We start from the raw sequence: 13,996 nt of genomic DNA on the forward strand, positions 1-13,996 counted from the left end.
ACATGAACAAATGTCCAGCTATAGGACAAACTTGCAGTAAATGTGGAAAAGGGAACCATTTTGCAGTTGTCTGCAAATCAGCGCCCAACAAGTCTCCTCTGCCAATTACAAAGCCTGCAAATATAAAAATGGTAAATCAGGATATAGAAGAAATGTCTGTGGCTGAGAACTATGTGTTCACCGCAAATCCTGATCTTAACAGCGCAACTAGAAGTAGCAGTGGGGTGTGCCTAACAAATCCTAGACACCTCGACACAGCCGGAGGACTAAATACCCCTATAGATGGAAATAGGAATTCTACCTTGCCTCAGAGCAGAACCCCAAAGGATAGGCAGCCCCCCACAAATATTGACTGTGAGCAGTAGAGGAAAAGACACACGCAGGCAGGAAACAGGATTTAGCAAAAGAGGCCACTCTAGCTAAAATAGGAAAGGATAGGACAGGATACTAAGCGGTCAGTATTAAAATCCTTCCAAAAATATCCACAGCAGAAAATACAAAAACTCCACCATCTAACTAAAGATGTGGAGCGTATATCTGCAACTCCAGAGAATCCAACAAGACTGAGAAAACACTGACACAGTCTAAGCTGGACAAGAGAAAACAAATGAATAGCACAGAATATAAGCACACAGCTTGTGTACCACAGAAAAAGAAACAGACACTTATCTTTGCTGAATTGGCAGCTAAGCAGGAGAAGCCAGACTAAGATCCAACACTTCCCAAGAAACATTGACAACTGGAAAGGACCAATGAGTCCTGCAAACCTAAATACCCCAGTCAGAATTGCAATCCGTAGATACACCTGTCCAAGACTGAAGCCCAGGGACAACTGCATTACCACCTACAACCACCGGAGGGAGCCCAAAAGCAGAATTTACAACAGCTATATACTACGTGGCTGTGCAATATACTACGTGGCTGTGCTATATACTATGTGGGCTGTGCAATATACTATGTGGCTGTGCAATATACTACGTGGGCTGTGTTATATACTATGTGGCTGTGCAATATACTACATGGCTGGGCAATATACTACGTGGCTGTGTTATATACTACATGGGCTGTGTTATATACTACGTGGGCTGTATTATATACTATGTTGGCTGTGCTATATACTACTATACATATTCTAGAATACCCAATGCGTTAGAATCGGGCCACCATCTAGTGTAATAATAAAATGGTGATCTATATGTGTATTATGGAAGATAAATGGCAGACCATTCGGATTAAACAGGGAAACCAAAGGAGGAAACACCGAATATGTGGCCAAAAATATTCTAAAACTTGGGTAGGTAGAGATAAAACACCTTTAGTAGAACAGACATGGTGAATGGTGGCACTACTGAAAGCAAAGTGATCGCACTTACATACAGTCATGGTCAAAAGTATTGTCACCCCTGCAATTCTGTCAGATAATACTCAGTTTCTTCCTGAAAATGATTGCAAACACAAATTCTTTGGTATTATTATCTTCATTTAATTTGTCTTGAAAAAAACACAAAAGAGAATGAAGCAAAAAGCAAAACATTGATCATTTCACACAAAACTCCAAAAATAGGCCAGACAAAAGTATTGGCACCCTCAGCCTAATACTTGGTTGCACAACCTTTAGCCAAAATAACTGCGACCAACCGCTTCCGGTAACCATCAATGAGTTTCTTACAATGCTCTGCTGGAATTTTAGACCATTCTTCTTTGGCAAACTGCTCCAGGTCCCTGATATTTGAAGGGTGCCTTCTCCAAACTGCCATTTTTGGATCTCTCCACAGGTGTTCTATGGGATTCAGGTCTGGACTCATTGTTGGCCACCTTAGAAGTCTCCAGTGCTTTCTCTCAAACCATTTTCTAGTGCTTTTTGAAGTGTGTTTTGGGTCATTGTCCTGCTGGAAGACCCATGACCTCTGAGGGAGACCCAGCTTTCTCACACTGGGCCCTACATTATGCTGCAAAATTTGTTGGTAGTCTTCAGACTTCATAATGCCATGCACACGGTCAAGCAGTCCAGTGCCAGAGGCAGCAAAGCAACCCCAAAACATCAGGGAACCTCCGCCATGTTTGACTGTAGGGACCGTGTTCTTTTCTTTGAATGCCTCTTTTTTTCTACTGTAAACTCTATGTTGATGCCTTTGCCCAAAAAGCTCTACTTTTGTCTCATCTGACCAGAGAACATTCTTCCAAAACGTTTTAGGCTTTTTTAGGTAAGTTTTGGCAAACTCCAGCCTGGCTTTTTTATGTCTTGGGGTAAGAAGTGGGGTCTTCCTGGGTCTCCAACCATACAGTCCCTTTTCATTCAGACGGCGACGGATAGTACAGGTTGACACTGTTGTACCCTCGGACTGCAGGGCAGCTTGAACTTGTTTGGATGATAGTCGAGGTTCTTTATCCAACATCCGCACAATCTTGCATTGAAATCTCTTGTCAATTTTTCTTTTCTATCCACATCTAGGGAGGTTAGCCACAGTGCCATGGGCTTTAAACTTCTTGATGACACTGCGCACGGTAGACACAGGAACATTCAGGTCTTTGGAGATGGACTTATAGCTTTGAGATTGCTCATACTTCCTCACAATTTGGTTTCTCAAGTCCTCAGACAGTTCTTTGGTCTTCTTTCCTTTCTGCATGCTCAATGTGGTACACACAAGGACACAGGACAGAGGTTGAGTCAACTTTAATCCATGTCAACTGGCTGCAAGTGTGATTTAGTTATTGCCAACACCTGTTAGGTGCCACAGGTAAGTTACAGGTGCTGTTAATTACACAAATTAGAGAAGCATCACATGATTTTTTTGAACAGTGCCAATACTTTTGTCCACCCCCTTTTTTGTGTTTGGTGTGGAATTATATACAATTTGGCTTTAGGACAATTATTTTTGTGTTTTTTCATTTAAGACAAATTAAATGAAGATAATAATACCAAATAATTTGTGTTTGCAATCATTTTCAGGAAGAAAATGAGTATTATCTGACAGAATTGCAGGGGTGTCAATACTTTTGGCCATGACTGTATAATGATAAATACACAACATGGTAAAATGTATAGTTAAACCAGGAGTCATACAGGTAAAAGGCAGCAGCATAGGGTACACTCATTATTGGTTATAGGTGCTAATAGCACACAAAGTTGCCCATATAAGATGAATTTTAAAAGGGGTAATACAGGTAGAGAATCCAGCATATAATTGAAATGTGTCAAAAAGAATTAAATGGATAATATACAACCATAAATGTGGACATATGCCCGTGCTGGAAAAGTCTCAAATCCAATAAGTGGTGAGGTGTAAAGTTGCATTCACCAAGGAGTGGACTAATCTATGTACGATGGATTGCAATATGCCAGGTGTTAGCAAAGAACAGTAGATAGTATTGTCTATGTACACAGCCTTCCTATGTATACCACAAAAAACGTATTAATCAAAAGGGTATGTGTATGGATGCTGAGAGTGACCTGTGTAAAGAAATAGGGAGAAAGTTACCTGTATGATCAGATGTGCAAGTGGGGTGTACACCCCGACGTGCGTTTCACAACTCATCCATATGTGGGGGAGGGGGATTTGTCTATATCCTGTATGCTATATGTGGGCGAGGGGGACTTGTATATATACTGTATGTTATGTGCGGGGGAGGGGGACTTGTCTATATACTGTATACTACATGTGGGGGACAAGTTTATATACTGTATGCTATGTATGGGTGAGGGGGACTTGTGTATATACTGTATGCTATGTATGGGTGAGGGGGATTTGTCTATATCCTGTATGCTATGTGTGGGGTGTGGGCGAAGGGGACTTGTGTATATATACTGTATGCTATGTGCGGGGAGGGGGACTTGTCTATATACTGTATACTAGATGTGGGGGACATGTTTATATACTGTATGCTATGTGTTGGGGGAAGTGTCTATATACTGTATACTACATGTGGGGGACATGTTTATATACTGTATGCTATGTGTGGGTGAGGGGGATTTGTCTATATCCTATATGCTATGTGTGGGCGAGGGGGACTTGTATATATACTTTAGTCTACATGTGAGGGGACAAGTTTATATACTGTATGCTATGTATGGGTAAGGGGGACTTGTCTATATACTATATGCTATGTGTGGGTGAGGGGGACTTGTCTATATACTGTATGCTATGTGTGGGTGAGGGGGACTTGTCTATATACTGTATGCTATGTGTGGGGAAGTGAACTTGTCTATGTATGCTATATGTGGGGGAGGGTGATTTGGCTATATACACTGTATGTGGGGGAGGGTATTTCACTATATTCGCTATATGTAGAAGTGGGGACTTGGCTGTATATTCTGTGTATGGGGGGATGGGGACTTGGCTATATGTGGCAAGTGTCGAACAGGGTTATGCTCTATAAATTGATTTTATGAGAGCAGCTTTACTATAAATGTATGTAGTTTATCCAATGTATGGGGAGGAGGAATACGTATAGATTACAGAGAGATCATGTTTCGAGGAGAGGCCTTTCTCTGAATGCTATGTATGGCGTGAGGGGTGCACTATTGGTAGATAATTTTTGTAGGGTAAAGGTGTTATTTAGATGTCAGTTTTTTATGTCCATGTTATTTTAACATCCGTATTACATCCTTTATGACGGACAGAATACCCACCCTTCATAGTCTATTGGGCAGGCAACAATTCCATATCCATATTTTTGGGGGGCATATAGTAACATTGATAAAATTCTGATCCATGATCCTTTTGATAAAAAGCGGTTAATTTTTTTTGTTGTTATGTACCAGAAAACTACAGATGTCTGCATAAGGCCTAAGGATATGTTCAAATGTAGCAGGGTCTTTATGGAAAATTTCCATAGAAAATCAATGCAAATTAGCAAGAATCCGGAAGAAACACAACAGCAAATTTACCTCAAATCGCCTGATGTTGGTGCAGATCTTTTGGTAATTCACTGTGGAAAACATTTTTGTGTCTCTTTTGTCTTGTCCAATGGCGTAACTACAAAGTTATAGGCCCCAATGCAAACTTTCAAATGGGGCCCCCCACCATGCCAAAATATTTTCCACCCAAATTCACATTTTCCCTATTCATTTTGCACATTATAGCTTTATTGCAAAGTTGTATAGTGTGACCTCAGTGGCGTAACTATCCGGTGCCCCATTCTGGTATATATTTTTCCCCGTACTGCTGTTGTTATGTAATGTATAAAAGAAAATAAACCATTACACTCATCAGGGGCTTACATAGAAGTCATATGGGGATCCATATAAGAAGTATAATGCAACCCCATAGTCCTCCTAATAATATAATGCACCCCCCATAGTCCTCTATATAATATACTGCACAGTTCATAGTCATCCATGTAGTATAATCAAATGCACCTCAAAAGTCGTCCATAAAGTATAATGCACAGCTCATAGTCGATAAAGTATAATGCACCCCATAGTACTTCATAGTAGTAAAATAAACCTCATAGTCCTCCTATAAAGTATTATGCACCCCATAGTCCTTCATATATTATAATGTGCACCACAGTCCTCCATATTGTAACATGCACACCCCATAGTCCTCCTTATAATATAATGTGCCCCATAGTCCTCCATATAGTATAATACACTCCCTATAGTCCTCCATAGAGTATAATACCCTCCCCATAGTCCTTCATATAATATTATACACTCCACCCTCCTCCATATAGTATAATACACTCCTCATAGTGCTCCATATAGCATAATACACTCTTCATAGTGCTCCATATAGTATAATACACTCCTCAGTCCTCCATATAGTATAATAAACTCCTCATAGTGCTCCATATAGTATAATGCACCGCCATAGTCATCCATGTCGTACAATTCACTTCCCATAGTATAATGCACCCCATAGTTCTTCATATAGTATAATATATTCCCCATAGTCCTCAATACAGTATAATGCAGCCCACATATAGTGCACTGCTCAAAAAATAAAGGGAACACTTAAACAACAGAATATAACTCCAAGTAAATCAAACTGTGATCAAACTGTCCACTTAGGAAGCAACACTGTTTGACAATCAATTTCACATGCTGTTGTGCAAATAGAATAGACAACAGATGGAAATAATTGTCAATGACACACTCAATAAAGGAGTATTTTTGCAGGTGGGGACCACAGACCACATCTCAGTACCAATGCTTTCTGGCTGATGTTTTGGTCATTTTTGAATGTTGGTTGTGCTTTCACACTCGTGGTAGCATGAGACGGACTCTACAACCCACACAAGTGGCTCAGGAAGTACAGCTCATCCAGGATTGCACATGCAATGTGAGCTGTGGCAAGAAGGTTTGCTGTGTCTGTCAGCGTAGTGTCCAGAGGCTGGAGGCGCTACCAGGAGAAAGGCCAGTACACCAGGAGATATGGAGGTGGCCATAGGAGGGCAACAACCCAGCAGCAGGACCGATACCTCTGCCTTTGTGCAAGGAGGAACAGGAGGAGCACTGCCAGAGCCCTGCAAAATGACCTCCAGCAGGCCACAAATGTGCATGTGTCTGCACAAACGGTTAGAAACCAACTCCATGGGAATGGTCTGAGTGCTCGATGTCCACAGATGGGGGTTGTGCTCACAGCCCAACACCGTGCAGGACACTTGGTATTTGCCACAGAACACCAGGATTGGCAAATTCGCAACTGGCGCCCTATGCTCTTCACAGATGAAAGCAGGTTCACATTGAGCACATGTGACAGACGTAACAGAGTCTGGAGATGTCGTGGAGAGCGATCTGCTGCCTGCAACATCCTTCAGCATGACCGGTTTGGCAGTGGGTCAGTAATGGTGTGGGGTGGCGTTTCTTTGGAGGGCCGCACAGCCCTCCATGTGCTCACCAGAGGTAGCCTAACTACCATCTCAAACCTCTTTGTGAGACCATATGCTGGTGTGGTTGGCCCTGGGTTCCTCCTAATGCAGGACAATGCCAGACCTCATGTGGCTGGAGTGTGTCAGCAGTTCCTGCAAGATGAAGACATTGAAGCTATGTACTGGCACACCCACTTAAAATCAGGGGAACGTAGCTACCTAGACTTGCGGTGCTGCGTCCCCTGCTGGCATAAACTCATATGAACTCAAGCATGGGAATTTTTCTGAATATTTTCTCACGCTCAAGTTCTGAGGTTATACCAGCAGGGGCGCAGCACCGCAAGTCTAGGTAGCTACGTTCCCCTGCTTTCCATTCATTCCCCAGTTTTTACAGGCAGGGGCGGCTGCACTAGCAGACTCCTGCTTGTAAAATTATTTAACCCCTTCAGATCGATTTACAGCGTGGGACATGACTGTAACGGTGGAAAGGAATGGGATATTGTTGTTTTTCTATTTTTCCTTTTTTACAGAATGAGGGTCATCATTTGGATTGAGAGTTTAATAAACTATTACAACACCCTGTGTCTTTATTTCAATAAAATACTTTTTTCCTAATGTGTGTTTGTTTTATTAACCATTTGCTACTATTGGATTAATAATGGATTGGTGTCTTATTGACACATCTCCATTATTAACCTGGCTTAATGTCACCTTACAATCGCAAGATGACATTAACCCTTTATTACCCCATATCCCACCGCTACTCAGGAGTGGTAAGAGAGAGGCTAAGTGCCAGAATAGGCGCATCTTACAGATGTGCCTTTTCTGGGGTGGCTGGGGGCAGATGTTTTTAGCCAGGGGGGGCCAATAACCATGGTCCCTCTCTAGGCTATTAATATCTGCCATCAGTCACTGGCTTTCCCACTCTGGCGGAGAAAATTGCGCGGGAGCCCACGTCAATGTTTTCCGTGATTTAACCCTTTATTTTAACAGCTAGAGCCCCCAAATTTTGCACACAGACACTTGGAACATAATTAGTGAGGAATATGTAAAAAATAAGGGATATGAAATGGTTTACTGTATGTAAACAATGTCTCATATCCTATCAGGTTTGGGAAGGAGATGGCAAAAGCCGGCAATTGAATTACCGGCTTTTCTGCTATCTAGCGCTGTATGAAATATATATATATATATGTGTCTCACTGACATATATATATACATATATATATATATATACCTATACTATGTGTAGACATTTATTCTATCTGTTCTAATAAAACCTGTCAGTGTGATTTTACTGTACACCGCACTGAATTACCGGCTTTTCTATAGCACACCGCTGCGTATTTCTCGCAAGTCACACTGTTGGTCCATGTGTAATCTGTATTTTTCTCGCCCCCATTGACTTTCATTGGCAGATTTTTTGCGCAATACGCTGGCAAACGCAGCATGCTGCGATTTTCTACGCCCGTAAAATATGGCAGAGAAATATACGGCAGATAGGAGCTGCCCCATAGAGAATCATTGGTCCGTGTGCAATGCGTAGTTTTTGCGCCTCTCATACGTCCATAAAACTCGCTAGTGTGACGCCGGCCTTAATATAATGATTCCTTTATGACCTCTGCTTATTTTCTTTCCCTCCAATGTGCATTTGTCATATCATTTAATTAAACGAGTGTCTCTTATATTAGTTTAAAAATAAAAATGTACAAATTTAATGCCTTTAATTTTAATAATTTAACACCATTTAATATTTAAGAGAAATAAAAAATAAATAAAAATAAAACCAGCTCTGTGCAAATATGTAGCGATGCTTTCCCCTAAGGCAGCAAAGGAGAATTAATATCGCAAGTAATTGATATTAATATTTTATTAGCTTTCACGGCAGATTAGCACAAGGTGTGGTGCTACCAAGCAACTAAAAGAAAAATGATATTAAATAACAAATAAGGTTCTTCCACCTCACAACATCTGTGAATGGAGAGAAAAATGCTCAGATAAAAGCCGACAGAGCAAATAATTACGAAGTAGCATATGAATGGGAATGTAGAGCAGGTGCAAGCACTTTGATCAGCTATGAGAAAGGTGTAAACATAGCAAAAAAGACTTGTCAAATCCATACTTGCCGTATAAAACCACAGCAGTACCAGATTTTCATCAATAGCCTGTAGGCTCAGATTTCAATTAATCATACTTTTAAGGATTATTCCCATCTTCAAAGATGGGTATAAATGAACTAGCTATTGAACCCGTTGTACGCCCGGGTGGCGAGCATTTATATTGGTATATGGTCTCCATCATGTGCTGCTGCCATCCTGCGCCTGTTCTGTCATGTGCTGCTGCCATCCTGCGCCCGTTCTGTCATGTGCTGCTGCCATCCTGCGCCCGTTCTGTCATGCGCTGTTGCCATCCTGCGCCCGTTCTGTCATGTGCTGCTCCCATCCTGTGCCCGTTCTGTCATGTGCTGCTCCCATCCTGCGCCCCTGTTCTGTCATGCGCTGCTGCCATCCTGCGCCCGTTCTGTCATGTGCTGCTCCCATCCTGCTGCCATCCTGCGCCCGTTATGTCATGCGCTGCTGCCATCCTGCGCCCGTTCTGTCATGTGCTGCTGTCATCCTGCGCCCGTTCTGTCATGTGCTGCTGCCATCCTGCGCCCGTTCTGTCATGTGCTGCTGCCATCCTGCGCCCGTTCTGTCATGTGCTGCTCCCATCCTGCGCCCGTTCTGTCATGTGCTGCTGCCATCCTGCGCCCGTTCTGTCATGTGCTGCTGCCATCCTGCACCCGTTCTGTCATGCGCTGCTGCCATCCTGCGCCCGTTCTGTCATGTGCTGCTCCCATCCTGCTGCCATCCTGCGCCCGTTATGTCATGCGCTGCTGCCATCCTGCGCCCGTTCTGTCATGTGCTGCTGCCATCCTGCGCCCGTTCTGTCATGTGCTGCTGCCATCCTGCGCCCGTTCTGTCATGTGCTGCTCCCATCCTGCTGCCATCCTGCGCCCGTTATGTCATGCGCTGCTGCCATCCTGCGCCCGTTCTGTCATGTGCTGCTGCCATCCTGCGCCCGTTCTGTCATGTGCTGCTCCCATCTTGCTGCCATCCTGCGCCCGTTATGTCATGTGCTGCTGCCATCCTGCGCCCGTACTGTCATGTGCTGCTGCCATCCTGCGCCCGTTCTGTCATGTGCTGCTGCCATCCTGCGCCCGTTCTGTCGTGTGCTGCTGCCATCCTGCGCCCGTTCTGTCATGTGCTGCTGCCATCCTGCGCCCGTTCTGTCATGTGCTGCTCCCATCCTGTGCCACTATTGTATTATATGCCCCCGTATGCTGCTGCCATATAAAAAAAAAATATATACCATACTCACCTATCGTCCGGCTCCACTGTAGGTGTGTCTTCAAGAAAATGGCGCCGGAAAGCGCGGACTGCGCAGGCGCCGATTCCGGCAGCAGGAATCGGCGCCTGCGCAGTCCGCGCTCTCTGGCGCCATTTTCTTGAAGACACACCTGCAGTGGAGCCGGAGTGTGTCTTCAAGAAAATGGCGCCGGAAAGCGCGGACTGCGCAGGCGCCGATTCCGGCAGCAGGAACACACACTCCGGCTCCTCTGCCTGTGACTGGACTCTGTCACAGCAGAGGAGCCGGAAGGCGGAGCCGCACGCAGCGCTGGAACGGAGGACAGGTGAATATACTTACCCTCCCTCCTGGCGCGTCCACGGTCCCTGACTCTCCGGTGGAGATCGCGGTATGCGTTCAGTGCTTGCGCATACCGTGATCTACTGGGAGCGTCACTCTGTGGGGGCCAGACTGCGCCGGCGCTTGCGCCTGCGCAGTCTATAAAGGCTTCGGACAGAGTGACGCTCCCAGCGTTATATTATAGATAGTGCTTGTAAAAACATGCAACTTTCAAATTTACTAATCATTAAGATGTGATTCAGTTCTCCTGATATCATTATTTTTCTCTTTGTTTGCAGCTTGATGCCTACAGGACGGTCTACCAGCGTTGGCCAAATATGCACAGTGCTTACTTCATGATAGTGGTAAAATTTCTACAATATGACTCGCATTTCTTTGTGAAAAAAAATGGAAATTTCGTGAAAATTTTGCAATTTTCAAACTTTTAATTTATATGACCCTAAATCAGAGAGTTATGTCACACAAAATAGTTAATAAATAACATTTACCACATGTCTACTTTACATCAGCACCATTTTTTAGATAGTTAGAAGGGTCAAAGTTGACCAGCAATTTCTCATTTCTCCAACAAAATTTACAAAGCCTTTTTTTAGGGACCACATCACATTTGAGACTTTGAGGGGCCTATAATGACAGAAAATACCCAAAAGTGACACCATTTTAAAAACTGCACCCCTCAAGGTGCTCAAAACCACAATCAAAAAGTTTATCAACCCTTCAGGTGCTTCACAGGAATCAATGGAAAAAATGAATATTTCAGTTTTATCATAAACATTTTAATTTAGACCTAAATGTCTTTATTTTCACAAGGGAAACACCAGAAAATGGACCCCAAAATGTGTTGTGCAATTTCTCCTGAGCACGCCAATACCGCACATGTGGGCAGGGCGTGGAGGAGAAGAAGCACCGATTGACTTTTTCAATGCAAAATGGGCTGGAATCGAAAGCAGATGCCATGTCCCTTTTCTAGAGCCCTTGGTGTGCCTGAACAGTAGAAACTTCCAACATGTGACCCCATCTTGGAAACCAGACCACTCAAAGAACTTATATAGATGTGTGGTGAGCACCTTGAACCCCCAGGTGCTTCACAAAAATTTATAATGTTGAACAAAGAAAAAAACAAACACATTTTTTACACAAAAATCTTCTTTTAGTCCCATTTTTTTTGGAGACAGATAGTGCTTCCGTCTCTCCTTATAAGGACATAATACAGATAGCACTACCTCCTTGTCTCTCCTGATAAGGATGTGCAGTCAAGTGGGGGTTCTGATTTGCCTTTAGAAATCCTACGAGCAGCTCTCAATGAAATTTTGTTCCTGTTAACTGCAATTCCTTAATTACATTTCGAACTGAGGAAAGGGCAACTTGAAAATGATTTGCTATCTTCTTATAGCCTTCTCCTGCATTGTGGGCCTCCACCATATTTATTTTCAGAGTGCTAGGTAGCTGCTTAGAAGAACCCATGGCTGCTGTTTTTTGGCACTAGGTTAGAGAAGGCTGGGTTTTTATAAAGCTGGGAAATTTGCGTCATCCGGCCTTTCCTACCGATGATAGCGAACAAGCCATAACCCTAACAGGCTAATTAAAAATCTGAAATCTTGGTCTAAGATAGCCGAGCACATACATTGGCCCATTTTACTTTTTGTAAATTTTAAAATGTAAAAAATTACAATATATATAGGAGTGGTAGTTTAGCCCAGGGGGGGTGGCTTCACCCCCCCGTGGCTACGATCGCTCTGATTGGCTGTTGAAAGTGAAACTGCCAATCAGAGCGATTTGTAATATTTCACCTAAAAAACTGGTGAAATATTACAATCCAGCCATGGCCGACGCTGCAATATCATCGGCCATGGCTGGAAACACTTATGTGCACCCACCCCACCCCACCGATTGCCCCCCCAGCCCTCCAATCTGTGGTCCGCTCCCCTCCGTCCTGTGCTCCGCTCCCCCGTCCTCCTGTCCGCTCCCCCCGTGCTCCAATCACACCCCCCGTGCTCCAATCAAACCCCCCCGCACTCCGATCCCCCCCCCGCACAGCGATCCCCCCCCGCACAGCGATCCCCCCCATGCTCCGATCCACCCCCCCGCACAGCGATCCCCCACCCCGTGCTCCAATCCACCCCCCCGTATTCCGATCCACACCCCCATGCTCCGATCCACCCCCCCGTGCTCCGACGCCCCCCCCGTGCCCTGATCTCCCCCCCATTATACTTACCTAGCCTCTCGGGGTCCGTCCGTCTTCTTTCCTGGGCGCCGCCATCTTCCAAAATGGCGGGCGCATGTGCAGTGCGCCCGCCGAATCTGCCGGCCGGCAGATTCATTCCAGAGTGCATTTTGATCACTGAGATATAACCTATCTCAGTGATCAAAATAAAAAAAATAGTAAAAGACCCCCCCCCTTTGTCACCCCCATAGGTAGGGACAATAAAAAAAATAAAGAATTTTTTTTTTCCACTAAGGTTGGGGTAAGAACTAGGGTTAGGGGTAGGGTTAGGGGTAGGGTTAGGGGTAGGGTTAGGGTTAGTGGTAGGGTTAGGGGTAGGGGTAGGGGTAGGGTTAGGGTTAGGGGTAGGGGTAGGGTTAGGGGTAGGGTTAGGGTTAGGGGTAGGGTTAGGGGTAGGGGTAGGGTTAGGGTTCGGGATGTGCACACGTATTCTGGTCCTCTGCGGATTTTTCCGCAGAGGATTTGATAAATCCGCAGTGCTAAACCGCTGTGGATTTATCGCGGATTTACCGCGGTTTTTCTGCGCATTTCACTGCGGTTTTACAACTGCGATTTTCTATTGGAGCAGTTGTAAAACCGCTGCGGAATCCGCAGAAAGAAGTGACATGCTGCGGAATGTAAACTGCTGCGTTTCCGTGCAGTTTTTCTGCAGCATGTGTACAGCGATTTTTGGTTCCCATAGGTTTACATTGAACTGTAAACTCATGGGAAACTGCTGTGGATCCGCAGCGTTTTTCGCAGCGTGTGCACATACCTTTAGAATTAGGCTATGTGCACATGGTGCGGATTTGGCTGTGGATTCGCAGCAGTGTTCCATCAGGTTTACAGTATCATGTAAACATATGGAAAACCAAATCTGCTGTGGCCATGGTGCGGAAAATACCGCGCGGGAACGCTGCGTTGTATTTTCCGCAGCATGTCAATTCTTTGTGCGGATTCTGCAGCGTTTTACACCTGTTCCTCAATAGGAATCCGCAGGTGAAATCCGCACAAAAAACACTGGCAATCCGTGGTAAATCCGCAGGTAAAACGCAGTGCCTTTTACCCGCGGATTTTTCAAAAATGGTGCTGAAAAATACGAATACGCAACGTTGGCACATAGCCTTAGGGTTAGGGTTGTGGTTAGGGGTGTGTTGGGGTTAGGGTTAGGGGTGTGTTGCGGTTAGGGTTGTGATTAGGGTTACGGCTACAGTTGGGATAAGGTTTAGGGGTGTGTTGGAGTTAGAATTGAGGGGTTTCCACTGTTTAGGCACATCAGGGGGTCTCCAAACG

At 44.5% G+C, this 13,996-nt stretch overlaps 1 protein-coding gene across 1 annotated transcript in view; it reads right to left on the reverse strand.

Annotated features, from left to right (window-relative positions):
- The window catches only part of ALKAL2 (ALK and LTK ligand 2), a 93,517-nt gene that overhangs the window by 17,298 nt on the left and 62,223 nt on the right, over nucleotides 1–13,996 (reverse strand). The gene's annotated exons all lie outside the window — the stretch shown is intronic.

The sequence above is a fragment of the Ranitomeya imitator genome, chromosome 5, assembly GCF_032444005.1.
Source record: "Ranitomeya imitator isolate aRanImi1 chromosome 5, aRanImi1.pri, whole genome shotgun sequence".
Taxonomy (NCBI): Eukaryota; Metazoa; Chordata; class Amphibia; order Anura; family Dendrobatidae; genus Ranitomeya; species Ranitomeya imitator.